Source organism: Anarrhichthys ocellatus, unplaced genomic scaffold (assembly GCF_004355925.1).
Source record: "Anarrhichthys ocellatus isolate YVR2014 unplaced genomic scaffold, GSC_Weel_1.0 scaffold4, whole genome shotgun sequence".
In the NCBI taxonomy this organism is placed as follows: Eukaryota; Metazoa; Chordata; class Actinopteri; order Perciformes; family Anarhichadidae; genus Anarrhichthys; species Anarrhichthys ocellatus.
The window spans coordinates 14,582,615-14,599,855 of NW_022280034.1; positions in this window are offsets into that span (position 1 = coordinate 14,582,615).

Consider the following 17,241-nt stretch of genomic DNA (forward strand, 5'->3'; position numbering starts at 1 on the left):
TTACGTCTAAATTACAACCAACCTTCACCGACTTTATTACATAACGTAACACTAGGTTACATCACAGGTTTCACACAGTCTCCAAGATAAAAGTCCTGCGTTGTTTTGACCAACCATCCACCATTCCCACCCGACTTTAATGGGCTTTCTTGCTATTTATACTCTTTATTACACCACGTAACTTTCCTACCAGTTGCTCGTTGTACCGAGTCACTCGCTCTGACCAAATGCAGAAACGTCGACGTTCAACGTATCCGTGGTTGGCAGAAACGTATGATACCAACATTTCTTCCTGCCGACTGGCCTGATTTATTCGATCAAATCCAAGTTAGCAATTGCAATGACAGCGAATTCGCAATGCCCTTCCTGCATCCCTTTCTTTCATCGCTTCCTACCAAATTACGTCATGTAAAACATTGTTCAGTAATAAATGCTTTCGTGGAGCTCTTGAACAGAACCACCAAATTCCCTCTTTAAATGCAGATGAGGAATTGTGCTGTGACGCCTGTTATCTTGAAGCCATTTGGCCCATGGTCCGTGTGGTTTCGAAAGCTCAAACCGTTTTTTAAATGCTCCATGTTGCTGAATCACTACCAGCTGCCACAGTCAGCGTCCTGCCAGGTTAGTCACCAACCGATGTGTTAGCAGCTGGCTGTGACGCAGGCTGCCTCTGTACAGGGGTTAGTTTGGTTTAGATGCATAAATGATAAGATAATCAAAATAAACCAAATCACACATTGCTCTTAAACGGAAGGAAGAAAACTTGAGATGACAAGTACTTAGTACATGATTGCAATCAGTGGCAGTAATGTCATCGAAGATGGATCAAGAAACAGTAAAAAGAAATGCAAGAAGGCCAGTTCAGTCTTAATGCTGGATGTAGCATACCCATGGTGTAGTTGTCATGCACAAATATCTTGGTGAATATTTCTCATAAATTAACATTGATCTTCATTCAAATGTAATCTTTGGTATTGTAGAATCATTTAATAACAATTCTGTTTGGATATTTAGCTTTGACTGCAATTCAGAGGGAGCGCAAACCTCCACCAAACAAACAACCAAACCAAAACAATGTGCTTAAAGGCACTAAACCTCTCAGTAGAACGGAGTTAGAACTGCAGAGTCTGGTGTTAATTCTCTGTGGGTTCCTCACTGCAAGTGACACCTTACACATTTCACATAGTCATTTGACCCATTGATTATAGCAAATATATTTAATACTGCAGCTTTAAAGGGTTTGAGTTCACAGTTTCTTACAAGGGGCTTGTAGTGTTATACGCAGTGTTTTAGTTTTTTTTGCATTTTAATATACTAATAAAACTGAAATGGCTAACTCCATTCACAAAATTCATTGTATTAGTAAATATTTTGAATACAGATAAGCGTAGACTGTTAAAAACAATGCAAATAGGGATACACTGATAACAGAGAAGTCAAAAGTGATGCATCTTCTATCTGATATACTTCCTACAAAAATATAAGCTGCCTCTTTTTTTCTTTTTACGATTGTTGTCTTGTGTTTTGTCTCGTGCAGCCTCCCAAAAAGGTTGCTATGATATTTGCCTCAGCTTGGGACACCTGTGTGGGGGCGTGAGCGCCTCTGTGTGTATGTGAGACAGCTGCTGGGGGGATAACCGCAGCAGGCGATGACAGGGCACCCAGGTCTAATTAGAGAGGTCTTCGAAAAGCTGCAGCGCTGATGTCAGTGACACTGCAGCTGTGAGGGTCATCTCTGTCCACACACACACACACACACACACACAGTATTAAACCCACCTATGTTACACACCTGGTAGAGGGTGTGAGGTGTGGGGGTTGAGAGGGAGGGTGCTGAAATGTCAGTCATCGGCTGTAGTAAAGGGAGATTACGTGCTGACTCAGGCAAACAGCTGATCGACAGCAGTCATTAGCTCAGACGGGGGCTTCCCCACTCTCTAGCTACTTGGATACGAGGACGGCAATACACCTGTACGCTGTATTTAGACGGCAGCCGTCCTTCTTTATCCGCAGGTTCGGGAAAGAAGCCAAAGTAACACTTAACTTTACAATGACCTTATTTAAGTTTATTTTGCATGTTTCCATTATGCTGTGAAGCGGTACCACTTTCACATAAACATTCTCAAGTGCATGGGAATCATTTCGCATTTGGAAAATAGTTTGGAAAATACGTATTCCACGTATTTAAAAAGAGCTCGGCTAGCTGTTTTCCCTTGCTGACAGTCATTATGCTAAGCTAAGCTAATCACCTCATGGATCCATACTTAACACACATACGTACATGTGTGTGGTATCAATCTTCTCGTCTAAATCATGACAAGAAAGGGAAATAGCATATTACACAAAACTCTGCACTACTCCATTAACAGTATGCATGCAGCCCAAACAATCACGGAGGATATTTTCAATAGGATGGACAACAAATCATTTGGTGTAGTGAAGTGTCAACTGCTAGGAGAATGGCCAACAGAAAATGAAAAGAAGATGGCACAGTCTCAATTCTTCTCAGTCAGTCTTTGTGTCAGCCCTCCCACATTGTATCCATCTTCCCATTCCCACCCACAGAAACCCAGACTCTTGGTGTAGCGTATATACGCCACCACAGCCAAGTCTCCAAAGACTGTCTTCCTCCAAAAACACAGTCATCTTGTTTGTACTGCCAATTTAGTGGTTAACAACACGATTCTCGTGTTTAACTAAAGGCCCTTTATCATTCCTCGGCTGACCTCAACATCCCTACAGGGACCTTGTGATGACATCATTAACAAGCGCTAACTATACTGTCTGATAATCCCTGAGATCATGTACTGTAAGTGACGAGGGCAGATCCCGATGGTGGGCGTGAGTGTGAGAGAGAAGGAAAGAGATGGAGGTAACAGCAAAGAGAGGCTGAAAGGTTTAGTTCACCTTTACTGCAAAAATGCAAAAACAAAAAATATGTTGGCATCCACACATTTAAATATGGTACATCTGTATCTTAGATATCTGTCTTTGAGGTTTCTGCTGCTCTCCCAATAGAGTTTATTTCCAGAAATGTTGTTCCCATTGCTTGTTGTTGTCACTCACAGTTTTCATTGCACCTATTTCTCCCAAAGAAATAGTCACTATGCAAACTGTCAACCACAAACAATCAACTGTCTTTAATGGTTGGAAGATTGTTGCTTTTCTTTATCAAACTCTCAAGATTTGATGATACAATTTCCTTATGCCATTAGCCAGCATATGTGCATTCATTAAAACAGGAAAATGCAGGACTGATTTATTTACCCGCTCACCGACTGTTACCTAACAAGACAAAGAGTCTACATCAATGCTAGCAGCTCTGTGAGGTCGTCTATGGGCTTGACTTTGGCACTCTTTGCTAAATGCTAATATTAGCCTGAATCCTAACATGGTGGTAGAATACTTTTCCATGTTCACCACCTTAGAGCATGGGTCAGCAACCGTTTTGATATGAAGCGCCATTAGTACATATTCCTGTTGATCAGTGTACCATGTCAACATTAAGGTTAACCTGGAGTTTAATCATGATTATGATGTAACAATGTAAATCTCTAAAATCTCTGTCATTTTATTACATAGGCAACGTGCAAAGCAACATTTTAAAACGTTTTTATTTTTCCCATGATTAGGAGATTGTAATAACATATGAGAGCACTATACAAAAAGCCTGCCCTCCTTATGAAATCATTCACATCTGAGTTGAAATCATCTTATGAATGAGCAATAAACTTAACAAATTCTGCAAATAAAGCAACACATTCTAGCCAATCAGATGCAGAGTAGGGTGGGTCTTCTCGGAATGCGAGTGGGGGAAAAAAACAATCAAACTACCGTCAAAATCTTTCTCGCACACTTATTGCTGATGTGCCATTGGTTAAGCTACAGCGTGCCGATGGGTGGCCTACCCCTGGTTTAGTGCGTTAGCATGCTAACATTTGCTAATTGGCACGAAATTGAAAGTACCAGTGGAGCCTACGGCAATGTCATCGGCTTTGTAAAGGTTTGGTCAAAAAACAAGATTGATGGTGATAAGCTAAAAAGGATCACCAAAATGATTACATGCTGTGGGACATGAATGTCTGTGCCAAACATCTTTGCAATCCATCCAATGGTTGTCGAGACATTTTACTCAATACCACAAATGTCAGAGAATCAGTCATTATAATTTATTCTCTCGACACCAACAATGCCTTAACAAAATGTCATCTATCCAGCAGTGGTTGAGATACTTCAGTTTAGACCAAAGTGGTGGATCGACTGACCGACCCACTTGACCAATACTGACATCCCTAGAGCCACGCTGCTAGAGTTGCTCAAAAAGTTAGCAATCCAACATATTGATGTGCTGGTAAGCGTGCCACCAACAGACAGAAGAAGCATGCTAATAGCAAACATCCTCCCTTTCTCCATTTGTGATCCGATAGCCTTGCCAATCTCAGATGCACTGGACTATGACTTTGCTGGCAAGCATGAACGGCAAGCTCCAGGACAGACTTGAAAGAATGACACATCATTTCTAAACGGCATCATAATCTACGTAAATGCACAGAGCTGGCGGAAAATGATGGAACTATGTACAGCTGTGTGTCTCAGTTGAGTTGAGTAATGTCATGATGGCTGAAAGGATCTCTCACTACAAGAAAAAGTCAACATATTCTACATAACATTTTCTACAGAAAAGTCGGATAAAACTTTCTGGAGCTAATTCCTTGTTCTCAATCATTTGCCATCATGAGTTTTTTATTTTTTATTAAGTTACTCACATCTGTTTTCTTCATAGAGAATAGTTCACAACTTCACAATAAAGTTCTTGTAAAAAGTAAAAAAATAAGTGTTTTTCACTAACTCTATAGTGTCTAAACATATGGCAGCTCAGCCCGAGTTCTTCCTGAGAACACTATGGACCTTGGTGTTTATTTCTAAACATGCTTCCCACTCAGATGGCACGTGTGTGTGTGTGTGTGTGTGTGTGTGTGTGTGTGTGTGTGTGTGGTGAGTGGGATAGTCTAGTTTGTCTACGAGCTATTGGCTCACCTTCCAGTGCTTGTCAGTTCCTCTGGGCTACACAATGAGCTGGTAAAAACAATAGCGACCCATCCAGCTGTGAACGGGAAGATTTGGAGAGAAAGAGACGGGAAAGGGTGGCCTTTTTTTGGAAGCTCTCGGGGTCAGTTCCCTCATACGCTGTGTATTCCAGTGAACACCTGTATCTGTTGGATCTTTCTGGGGACTTCTGCAAAAGGTGTAACGCTGAGAAAAAGAGAAGTAGACAAATAGAGAGCATATTGTGTCAATACTTTATATTTATTTATTTATTGCCTCTAATTATCTCTTTTCTGTAACGGACTTGCCGAGGCACACATCTGTTGCTGCTGCGAAGTGAACTGGGCTTTTACATGGTCCTTTACTACCCCCATCAGGTCAGGTTAGGAAGGGCATCTTTAAAAGAGAAACAAGAAATGACATTGAAGATGTGACATTTATTTCCAACATGGACTGATGAGTAAGGTGTCTCTCCCAAAGTCCTTAACCATCACAGTCGGTAACCGTCAGACAGTATGAATTTAAGAGGGAGGTCACCACCCTCACCTGACCACAAAGATCACTATAAAACCTCTACCGGCCTACTGTAATTACCTGAGTTATGGTGGGGGGAAATTTACATTTTTCAACAGAAATACCGACTCAGGATGACAGACCACGAACAGAAGTTCATACATTGTAGCTACAACTGGAGCTTAACCAAGGAAGCAGGGTGAAGGGTGAAGGGTGAAAATCATTCCTCACTGTGCTGCCAAGCAAATAGCGTCCCTGTGCTATTTGCACCTTTGGAAATATGCATGCATTTTGTTCAAAATCAGCCCCCGATATAGAAATGAGCCACAAGGATAATTGCCATCAGACGCAAGAAAAAGGTCGCATACTACATGGGCGCATCTATCCTGAGCTGCCAGTTTCCGGTTTGATTTTTGGCTCTCCGGAGCGTTTGCTGCATGTCATCTTCTCTTTCTCCACATTTCCTGTCTCGCTCCACTATTACTATCAAATACAGGCATGAAACTCCCCAAAAAATAATCTTAAAAAAAGGGCAAATTGCCATCAACTGTACAACTTAATGAGCATGTATGCGCTGAAATATCGTTGGAGTATTTTGAGAATCGGACCTTGAGATGGGGCAGATAGCGGTGGCAAGTGATGCACAATTTATGGTGCTATCATCGGCCTCTGTGTCTTTACGACAAAGATATTATCTACGTATATAACTTCTGACAGACTCGTGATGAGAGCATTTGACCATAATCATGAGGACTGTTGTGATGGAAAATGCATTATCTCTTCCCGCACTGTAAGAGCCAGCTGGACACTATAACAGACTCTATAGGTCCTAAAGGCCCATAACACTCACTTTACATATCTGCTGGACTCATCCACCTGACAGCGAAGTGACAGATAGAGAGGATTGAAAAATATTAAAATTGATGTTAACATCAACCAATTCTAAAATATATTTACTGGATTTCTTACTTCTTTTCTGCATTCAAAAGCTCAAGTGCTGTGCAATGCCTTAAACTGAAAATCCAATAACAACCAAGAACCAAACACAGACTTCATGAAAAGGATCATATGAATTTGATAGCTCCTTGCAGTACGTTAAGCTGCTCTCTTCCCACACCACTCGGTTGTCTGTGCTTTTTTCATCAGCACTTGAGCACACCTCCACACAGTGCCTGGCCATGCTTTTCAAATCAATGTGCACTTTCAGTAGCATTAGGACACTAAACTGTGATGGATTACCTATCAAAAGTTGAAAAAGTCTGCAACCGAAATCATTAGGCTCTGACTCCCTGTTAGCGCAAATGGTCCTCATGGAAATACACGTTTGAGATTGTGTGTGCACACACACACACACACACGCTACGCTATGAAATCGAAGTACGAAGCACTAGTAGTAGAAACCATGCAGCCTGCAGACACACACACACACCACCAGTTGCGACTCATTTGGATAAATCGTTGCAGGGGGAGTATCTGTGCTCGTATCTGGGCTGATGGGTGAGTTTTATTGAAGCCTGTGGTGATCAGGGTCCTGATTGAGCACAGTCTGTAGCTCTGCATGTCCCTGTCGTTGTAAATGAACTTTGCAACTATGTGGCTATAAAGGCCTCTTTTAATAAAATAGAATTTTAGCTCAGTCATGGTGCAATTCACTGCCTGCTGACTAGTTTATAACACACCAAAAATATCCTCTAAGGTGTCAAAGGACTTCTGTTGCTCCTTTTTTTAAAAGCATGCAGCTCATGTTCATTTCTTTATCTCTTTCTAAAATATACTCGAAAACATGTATCATCTCGTGTCCAATAGAGACAGTTTAATGGGAGACACCTACCTGTTGCAGATGGGGCCTTTTTGGTCCCTTGATTGTTATGGAAGAAAGTTGGAAACAGAAATTGTCGGTGGCATGAACTATAGTCACAACCCTCATTGGCCATTGAAGGTGCATGGTGTAAGATGTAGGAGGGAGAATGGCGTCTCCAGGAGACGGACCTTAAGTGGTTAGCTGTAGCAACTAGCATTCCGCCAGCACAAACCCCAGCAGCTGGAGACACAGCGGGCTGGTGCTGGGTCCAACCTGTCGAATGGCAGCAACAGAAATCTTTACTTTGTTGTTACTACAGCTCCGCTAACTGGAGGTCTGTCTCCTGGAGCTGCCCCCCATTTTACATCATTTATAATTCATGAGTATTAGGAGGCATAATCACTTTAATCATCAGGGGATGAATGAGGCCCTTTTGAGCCGGCTACAGCAGTTTCAGGGAGAAGTGTTCAAACAATAGATTGAAGTGCTTTGTGCTTGTTGCACTCATTGTGAATTGTTCTGGATGAGAGCGATCAGAAAACTCCCGAAGTTTTGTCTCCCAGCAGTTGGAACAAAGCAACAGCAATGATCAAGTCTCCTGCCAGATGACACCGCAGAGGAGAGCCGGAGCAGATCTCTGATGGGAGACATTTCACCAATTCTGCCGAACGTTCGGGGAATTTCACACCGACGGACGACAAGAGATGCCATAAAAGAGAAACAGAGGGTGGAAAAGATGTGATTGAAACTCAAATCACAGTGGGGTCTCGTCATACGTTTTGATAAATAGTTGAGCGTCGGATTTCACACCTTGATATCCCTCCTGCAATGCAAGACATGTGCTGTGTATGATCAGGCAGTATCGGGCTCTACAAGTATTTTTCCCCCACAGTAACTCCGTTTTCCTTCTAAATACAACTATGAGTGTCAATTGTTGTTTTGCTATTTATTAATAAGTATTTCTCTCTCAACTTCAATCGACACTAGAGGATTTCATATCTATCTATTTTGATCCACCTCTGCAATCTTAAGACAAATGTGTAAAGCCTACAAAAGCTCTCCTTCATGTTATGCTTAGAGTTACAACCAAAAAAAAAAATTGACAGCTGCAAGTTGTCTTTAACTTAATTCTAATGTGAACTCGGCATTACACGGGTAATTATAATTGTGGACACTCTATTTATGCACCTCAGTTGCAGATTTTTATTAGGAGAATTCGATTCGCCATTTATGAACAAGTCTCAGTAATGTGTCATTCTTTAAAACTCATGGTGGAAAACAGAAACATTAGTGCAGTAATATGTCACTACAAAGAGTGGAGTAAAATGATGCCGCCGCAGTAGAATGCACCCAGACAAAGGTCATTTTAATAATGATTATAATTCATGTGTGTAAATTTGGGGAAGTTTTGGTGGGAGAAAAAAGAGCATGCATGTTGGAACTGTGAGCTACGTGATTTTAAAAATGGATTCAAGAAGCTTGTGCAGTTTCTATGTATTTTATTATTTATTATAAATCATTTTTTGGCACTTTTTGCCTTTGAACACAACCGATAAGAAGCGGTGGGCGGGCACTTTGTACTTCCAGCCAAGCTTGGATGTCAAAGCCAACAGTTTAATAGGTTATCATATCAATAAATCCTGGCATTTCGCACTCACCCGGACACACACAAGCTGTTTCTCTCATGTCCAACATCATATAATGAAAAGTTAAAACCGGCTGGTTATAATTGACCATGTTGGTGGAAATAGTAGTAAAGGCATCGCTAAGCAAGCTGAAAAACAAAACACAGTTAACTGCTTTTTATGTGTGTGACATTAAGACTGCAAAGCTTAAGACGACTGGTGTGGCTGGATGCAGAATGTTTGGACTCCATCCCCCCAAAACCCTACTGATTTGGCGGGACAATGCCAGCGTAGAACATTTGCAAGAACACCCAGGACTAGTGACGAAAACCAGCTTCAGGCAGAATGTTTGGAAAAATTTTCAGAAGCTGCAACCGTTGTGTATCACTGGACCGACCAGCACTCCGAGGAACCAACACAAGCAGAGCTCCATGTCATAAATACAGACGTACAGCCATAAACACAAGCAAAGTAGATGTTAAGATAACAAGACTGCTGTCCTGCTATGCAACGTCCGCGCTGTCGGGCCCCAGACTCCTCTGTTTGTCTTGGACCAGCTACAGCAACACACGGATGACCCCAGTGAACTCTACAGTTAACGATGTGGTGTGTGTGTGTTAACTTCTCACAGAAGTTATCCTGACCTACAACATAATACCTATTCTAGTCTAATGGCTATGTATCATTGTCATTAAAGGTAAGTTGTCAAAAAGTAAGGTGAATAAAGTTTTGGAAGCTAAAAAGAGAGTCAAGGTCATGATGAAATGTTATCACCTCTGCAGGATAGTACACTGAGAGTCCATGTGGTGGGCTTAGTGTTTAGTTTGTCTTGGCTCTATCAGATCTAATACATTTAATTCTCTCATATTCTCATCCCTCAACGTTGCTTTGTCTCTTACTTTAGCTTACGACCATTTGTCTCACTCATACTGTCATTCTCATCCACTTTCATACCATCTCAGCACCTCAGGTGTTACTTTAAACTTCAGGTTTAACCAATAATTATCATCTCTCGAAAGCCCTTCTCAGACATGGAATACGTAACATGACTGGCTTCCTTTGCAGTATCTGTTGAAGTGATGGATTTCTTTGTCATTCAGACAGACCAAAATGCTCCTTTCCAGCTTCCATACATAACATAAGATGACTGTTACGGACTGCATGGCGCAATATTTGTCATCTGGTCCACAGATGGAAAGATAGCACTGCTCATCAGTTTCATCACTTATTAGAGATTTCTGCTTCTTCCTGAGTGCATAAGAGATCATAATTAAGTGATACACTGATTACAGAACTTGTGGGATTACATTTCGAAATTCAGTAATTACCAGGGCTGTGGTCAAGACCAACTTAATTGAGTCCAAGTCAAGTCCATGACCAGGTCCGGTCAAGTATCAATTATAGATAGGGCTGTCAGGGAAAGAAATTCAACAGATATTCGTCATATACTCAAGACTCTCATCTTCTATCTGTCCTCTCCATCATTAAAGGAGTTGTATTTATCCTTCGTTGAATGTCCGATTCCCAAGTAGAAATCAAAAACACCAAGTCATTTCATCTGCAATCCATTCTTCAGTTATGTAATGAGCTCCTCTTGCCCCCCTGTGGTCAGCGTGCATTGTAGTAAGACTGAGATGACAGCGGGAAGTATTTGGTAATGAAATCAAACCATCTTTTTGGGGACTTTTGAGCTTTCATTAGGCGGTGGCACTTCTGTATAACATTCTCATTTTCTGTTTTTTCATGCGTAAATGTGGAAGTAGGGTACAATTTCTTACCTCTGTTTGATTGTTTGTCAGCAAGATTTCTCAGAATGATGATTCAGCTGAACTCCAGCAGACATTTCCCCTTTTGATTTAAGGACTAAACTATGCTGCTGATTTCCAGTTAGTTGTTGTATAGTACTATTTACTGGCAGGAGTCATAAATCTGGGACTACCAGCTTGGATGCTCATTAGTTATACATCCACATTCTACTTTGTTGTAAAAATGTAATATTAATTACAAATGTAAATATTTACAGTTTTGCACTTCAGCAGGTGCAAAATTTAGTATATGCAAGCCAGCCAAGCTTTGACTGAATATTTTATTTCACAACACTTGCTGACCTGTGTGGACTACGGGCTCCTGACTTGCATACTCAAGCCACAGCAGAGTAACTATTGTTTGATGGTTTCCCCATTAGTTGTTGCCTAACAGCTACTCTTCCTGGGCTGACATAAAATAGTTCCGAATGTCTGCACTTACAATTTATACAGTTCACCGATAATAAAATTGCATTCAACAATAAAATGGCATATGAATTATACATGAAACATTAAAACAATGACTGACAAAACAATGATAATAATCTTTTATATGAACAACAATAGTTAAATGTTTACACAGTGCACAAATTGTTGAATTGGTTTCATCTAAAACAAGTGGCGTATCGTTATTAAATGTAGAGAAAAGCAATGGTCCTAAGCTACTTCCCTGCGGGACTCCCTATATGCTACCAGACTAGATTCAGAAAAACTTCTATAAAATGAAAAAAATAGAACAAGTAATTTGAATGGGGTTGTTGCAAAAGAGCTTCTTTATACTGGTCAGTGTATACCATAATAGGTTGTTGATATACACGGTTGCAGATGAATAATTGAACGGACAACACTGTATTTAGGTTGATATAAAGAGGCCTATGTTGAGATAAAGAGGGTGTGATGAGTTGACGCTGAGTTCAACTAATTACTCTCTTGACTGAAATCTACCAGCACCACCACTCCCTAACTATTAGTCATAACAATCATCATTCGATTAGATTAAAGCCATGTGCAGACTACAAGATTTACAAGATCTCTGAGCTGCTGTGCTTCTCACACAAGATATTTTTGGCCCCAACAACAAACTACACAACTGATCTCAGACTAGGTGCAATGATTATAAGAGTATTCCACGTCTGAATCCAAGTCTGTTTTCATTTACTGAGATATTACAAGAAAATCATGTGACAGGTCACAGTGGTGTAGATTTTGGCCATTTATCAGGAGCAAATGCGATGCATTCTTCCTTATGTGGCGTACCCAATGTATCATCATACATCGGCTCCTATGATATCTCACGAAAAGTGCATTCTCCTACGAATGTCCAGCAACAAGAGCGATCAATGCACCTGTGCAAATCCCTGAAATGCAGAACCTGTTTCTGCAACAAAACTGGTTGGGTTTGGGAAAATATATATGGAGTACAAACAACATGTACAATGCAATAATGACAAAACAATGGCACATGGCAGCAAAGAAAGCACTATAAATGACTTGGAACATAGATGGATGGTTTAAATTCTACTTTGGCAGGTATTTTTTCCTTGCTATTTCCTTGACTTCCATGATTACGTTCAAAGAAAACGTAATACTTGTCTCCCATTCAGTTGTCATTACAAAGGATCCTATCCAAACCATTATTTTTGGTTGCTAGGGGGATTCCAATGTCACTAACCCTGAGGTTACTCTTTTCCAATTTAAACTCTTGAAATCACCACAAAGATTGTCCGCTAACATACTTTGGAGTTCACTATGTTACTTCTGATCTTTTGACCTCTATTGAGAGCAGCTACAGCACTTGTAAAATGTTTGTATTAGCCACAGATAAAATGTTTGTTTATCCCTGAAATCATTACTATAATCTGCCAGGAAATAGTAGACTTTTACCGGATTTCCACTGCATGGAATGGCTCGGCTCAACTCATCTTTTAGGTACTTTTGGTACTGTTCTGTCCTCATTGTAGGCGGGGTACTTAGCAGATTGTCATCGTGATGCTGCTTGTAACAAAAAAAACTTTTGCCAACGGAAAACCAAGAAAGTCAAGTCAAGCCGTACCATTAAGTGGAAATACGGCACATTCACCATTGGCTTTGACACTCAGCTGTGATGGTTACCTCTTGGTGTAAAGTTAAGTCACATTTGAGGATTTCTTGATTGTGAATTATGCCTCAATAATGTAATCATTCACGTTATTTATAAAACAAACTCAAGGGGCAATAAGATGTGTTCTTTGTTGATTTATGGCTTTTTGCTGTCTCCGCTTGCCTCTGTCTACTCAAACTTGGCTGTGATGTAACTTTAAAAGAACAAACATTTGAAAGATTAGTTATTGTTTGGCAGTAAATAAATTGTAGAGATGAAACCATCATGCAGACTTTAGTCTATGTTTGAACACACTTTCTCTTGTTCAAACAAAACTCAATGATCGTCACACATTAGAGCTTCGACAGAGGGGGAACTTGATCCATGCTGCTCAGCAATCTGAGTGGTGATAAACATTCCTACAATGTAATTATCCATTAAAGAAGACGTCAAATAGCAGCAGTTGTTCCAAAGCCAGGCCTAACACCTCGGCCAAACTCATGTACGTATGTCTATGCATGTTTGTGTTTCTGTAAAATTGGGTTTGGCAGTGGCAACAGACTTTTTGGTCATTAATTAAATGTAATTGCAGTCAAACCGAACTGTTATCGGCTTCTTCTCAAACATGCAGTTTGGTTGAAACTCAAGATCCTTTGCTACACTTGGCCCCGGCTGTCCCACTCACACTCTCTATAAACACTTTGTAAATCCTTCTAACTATGAGTGTCCATACACACAAAGTATGTCCTGGTTCCAGGCAATCAAGGCACTTATTTATAAATGAGGCCTGTCTCAGATTGTTCATGAAGGCTTTGCAACAAAACCACAATCTGCCTAAAGAGAAAAGCCAAAGAGGTAAAGAGCCTTGGCCAGGATTTTTCTTTTCTTTTTTCTGAAGAAGCAAAAGCTTACATAAAAGGAATATTTAGTTTCACATGTTCTTCTTTCATTGTAATGTTTAACCGACGGACTCCACAGTACATTTTGGAAAAACTAACTGATTAACTTCGTGTATCCTGATACAGGGAAATAATGTCAACCATTTCATCTTCTGGATGATACCACCATTCAAAACAACCACCTTTACTTTAGGTATCCAACTTTGATTTACTACCTTCTGCCAATTCTTTACTCTTTTGATTGCCCACATTCTTCTCTAACTTGGTAGAATGTAGGATACAAAAATGACCTCGGTATCACAGTCAGTGTTTTTTGCTAATATGCTACCTCCATGAATTTGGAGAAAAATAACTACTTTCACTCGAGCATTATTAGAAATGTGTAATGTGTCATGTTGTATTTGCATTTTAGACAAACTACCGGTTTCTGGCTGCGATCATTGCACACTTTGTATATTGCATTTTAACATTAACGTTACACTCCTTTTTACTCGGGCAGATGTGACATTCTTCACGCTTGACCTCTTCTTTGCTGCTCTCATGTGGCTGGACTGAGGCTTTTGCCACGCCACACCTCCCCATTGCTGCAATGAACCGGGCTGACACACACCTCGTGTGTTGCGTGACAAGCTCCTTAGTGAACTGCTTGAGAGAATACCGTGATAATTAAGTGATAGTCTGGTTGTCTTCATTTGAGATGTCTGATTCTAAGTCTAACTGGTTCCTCTTCCAGTATCTCTGAGAATACGCAGCTGTATAGCAGCCAAGTCAAAAGTACAAGAACTCCAACATCAAGAATGTTTCACATGAAATATCACTCAATCCCTATGCATACAATTGTAAAACTATGGACGGTATGGAATCTTCCACACAACAAACTGATATAAAAAGTACAGATAAAGCTTGTATCAAATATGAGATTTTCTAGCTGTGTAAAATAATAAAGCTAAGTGGTTATGCTGATGAGTTGTTCATAATTTAGGCATTTTCATATTAATTACGATTTGACTCATACTTTGTCTGAGTACGATTGCCTCTGTGATTGATTACCCATTTTTTTTTACGACACTACGGTTACCTCACACTACCACGGTGTGCAAAGCTAATCCACAAGCACTTTACAATTTCAAAATATGTAAAACTCAAATCTCGCATCAAAAAAACATTTCATCCGCGCTGTCTCTCCATCACATTCCACACCCTCCGGAGCAGCTGTGGAGCAAACCGCAGTGGATCATCATCATCATCATCGTTTGTAGAAAAGATAACATCGGATAGCATTAGTGCTCACATGCATGTAAATAGTATATATGCATTGTCCAGTTGTGCTATGATGTTTCCTTCCGCCCAAATTTCCTCAAACATTTACTGAGAGATCCTTTTTTCGGACATGTCATGAAAGTCGTGTAGTCCTGAAAACACGTTCTGAATACTTCCTTGTTTTGGTTCAGTTGGTCTTCACATCTGATGCGATCCGTACACAAGTACACATGATCGGTGCCAGAGACAAACTTTTCAAGTGGACTCGGGCACGGTGAGGTACACAGTGGTGACACTTATCAAACGAGCTGGACTTCGGGGTCAAGTGTACTCGGATCCGGGCCCGGGTCCCTCATGTGAAAGCACCCTCAAAGTGCATGTAGCCGCCAAAAATAAATTCTAAGGATGACTCACAAAAGTAAGAGGGTCAAAAAGACTTGGGTCAGTGATGAACTTTATTTTCGTAATTTAAATGAGGCCAGTAAATCAAATCAACCAGCCGCGTTCATTTTGACCCATACATGCACATACGATTAAATAAAGGACTTTATGAGCCAGTTAACTGACTTAACCAAACAGGATTTCTGGGTATTGAAACTTGGTATTTAAACTTAACGCTTAAGGCCTTGTGTCGTTTAAAGACACTTTAGAGGACGAGAGCCATTCCCGGAGCTATGCGGATGAAAGAGTGCAGAGCATTTGGCGTGTAAATGGCCCACCGGTCAACCAGAGTCCCAACTCGGCACAACAATGGAGAAAGGAGAGGAGGGTGATGATGAAAAATGGATGTATGTGGTGGATGCGTTCCATATGCAGCTCTGCTCTCAGATGGGAGCAACAGGCCTGGATCGGGTTCCCCACCCCAAATCCCAATACTAGACCATCAGTGAGAAAGCAAGAAAACTGACCACAAATCAGCATCTAGAGTTTCTTTCTCCGCAGCCATCAAGCTTTTATGTGTTACATTAATGCATGGACTTTATATTTTTATTCAAGAGGACATACAAAGAGCATTAGTGCACCAAGCTTTTGCTCATGGGCAATCTGACACTGTTAACGACTCGGCCCTGTCACGTCAGGCTAGGGAGCAAAATGTTCTGCTTTTTCAAATACAAAGTGATATTATAACATTATCTCCTGTTTCAAAGACAGATGAACTCATCCCAACTACTTTAATTGTTCACCGGTCGCTATTAGGTCCCTCTTTATGTACTTCTTCAGCATCTATTTAGCCTCAGTACTTTGGATACATCTTAAAAGGTTCCCTTAGTATTGTTTGGGTTTGGATGCAGCTCATTTAGATGTGGTACATTTCACTGGTCAAGATGTTGTGGTCACATAGCACAGCTGCTGTCATTAACCTTTTGTTTATTTTGCCTGAACGAATGATGTAATCAGCACCACTGCGCAGTCTGGTTAACATGTAGAACATTATTTACAAGCTGAGATTTGATTTTTTTTCTGGTTTCATTGTAAGAAAAAAAAAAACGTAAATGAATTGAATGAAAGATTGTTCAGCTTTGAGTGATAAGACAAAGTCAGTAACAAATTTAATGTATTATTGAATATTAATTTGAAGTTAAAGCTACCATGAGGAACTCTAAATTGTGTTGATTGTGGCGGCCCCTGTGGACAAAAGTGTCAGTGTTACCGAGCGCCAGAGTCCTGATGGTTATAGAGAAGCACCAGTATTTAATTAATATTGCTTCATAACCAGTTAAAAGTTCCTCCCAGTAACTTTAAATGCTTACAATTACAGGCATTATTGTACATTCTCAAGTAAATTTCAGCAAACCCGTGAGTTTGAGCATGTTTGAATCTTTGGACCAGAGTGAACCAAGTAACCTCACTTCACAATTCAAATGGTTGTCAAAGCTGTTCATCTGAAAAAAAGCTGGAATGTGCATCTTTTTTCATGTCAAAGCAGGAAAAGCACAGGTGTCTAATAACGACATTAACAATGGCTGTGCTTCCTTCAAGTTTCTCCGTATGCCATGTCAGCATAGCAGAGTGTCGGGACCTTGGGGAACACCTAAATAGAATGCAGCGAATCAAAAATGAATAAAAAATTACGTGTCAAGCGCTCTGTCACAAAAAAAGCTCTGTGGGCTGACTGAGACTAGCTGACTGGATTGTACCGTGATGCAGGTTTCTAGATTCGCGGCATGACTGAAAAGCCGCTGTGCTGTAATTAGGTTTTACAGTTCATCCC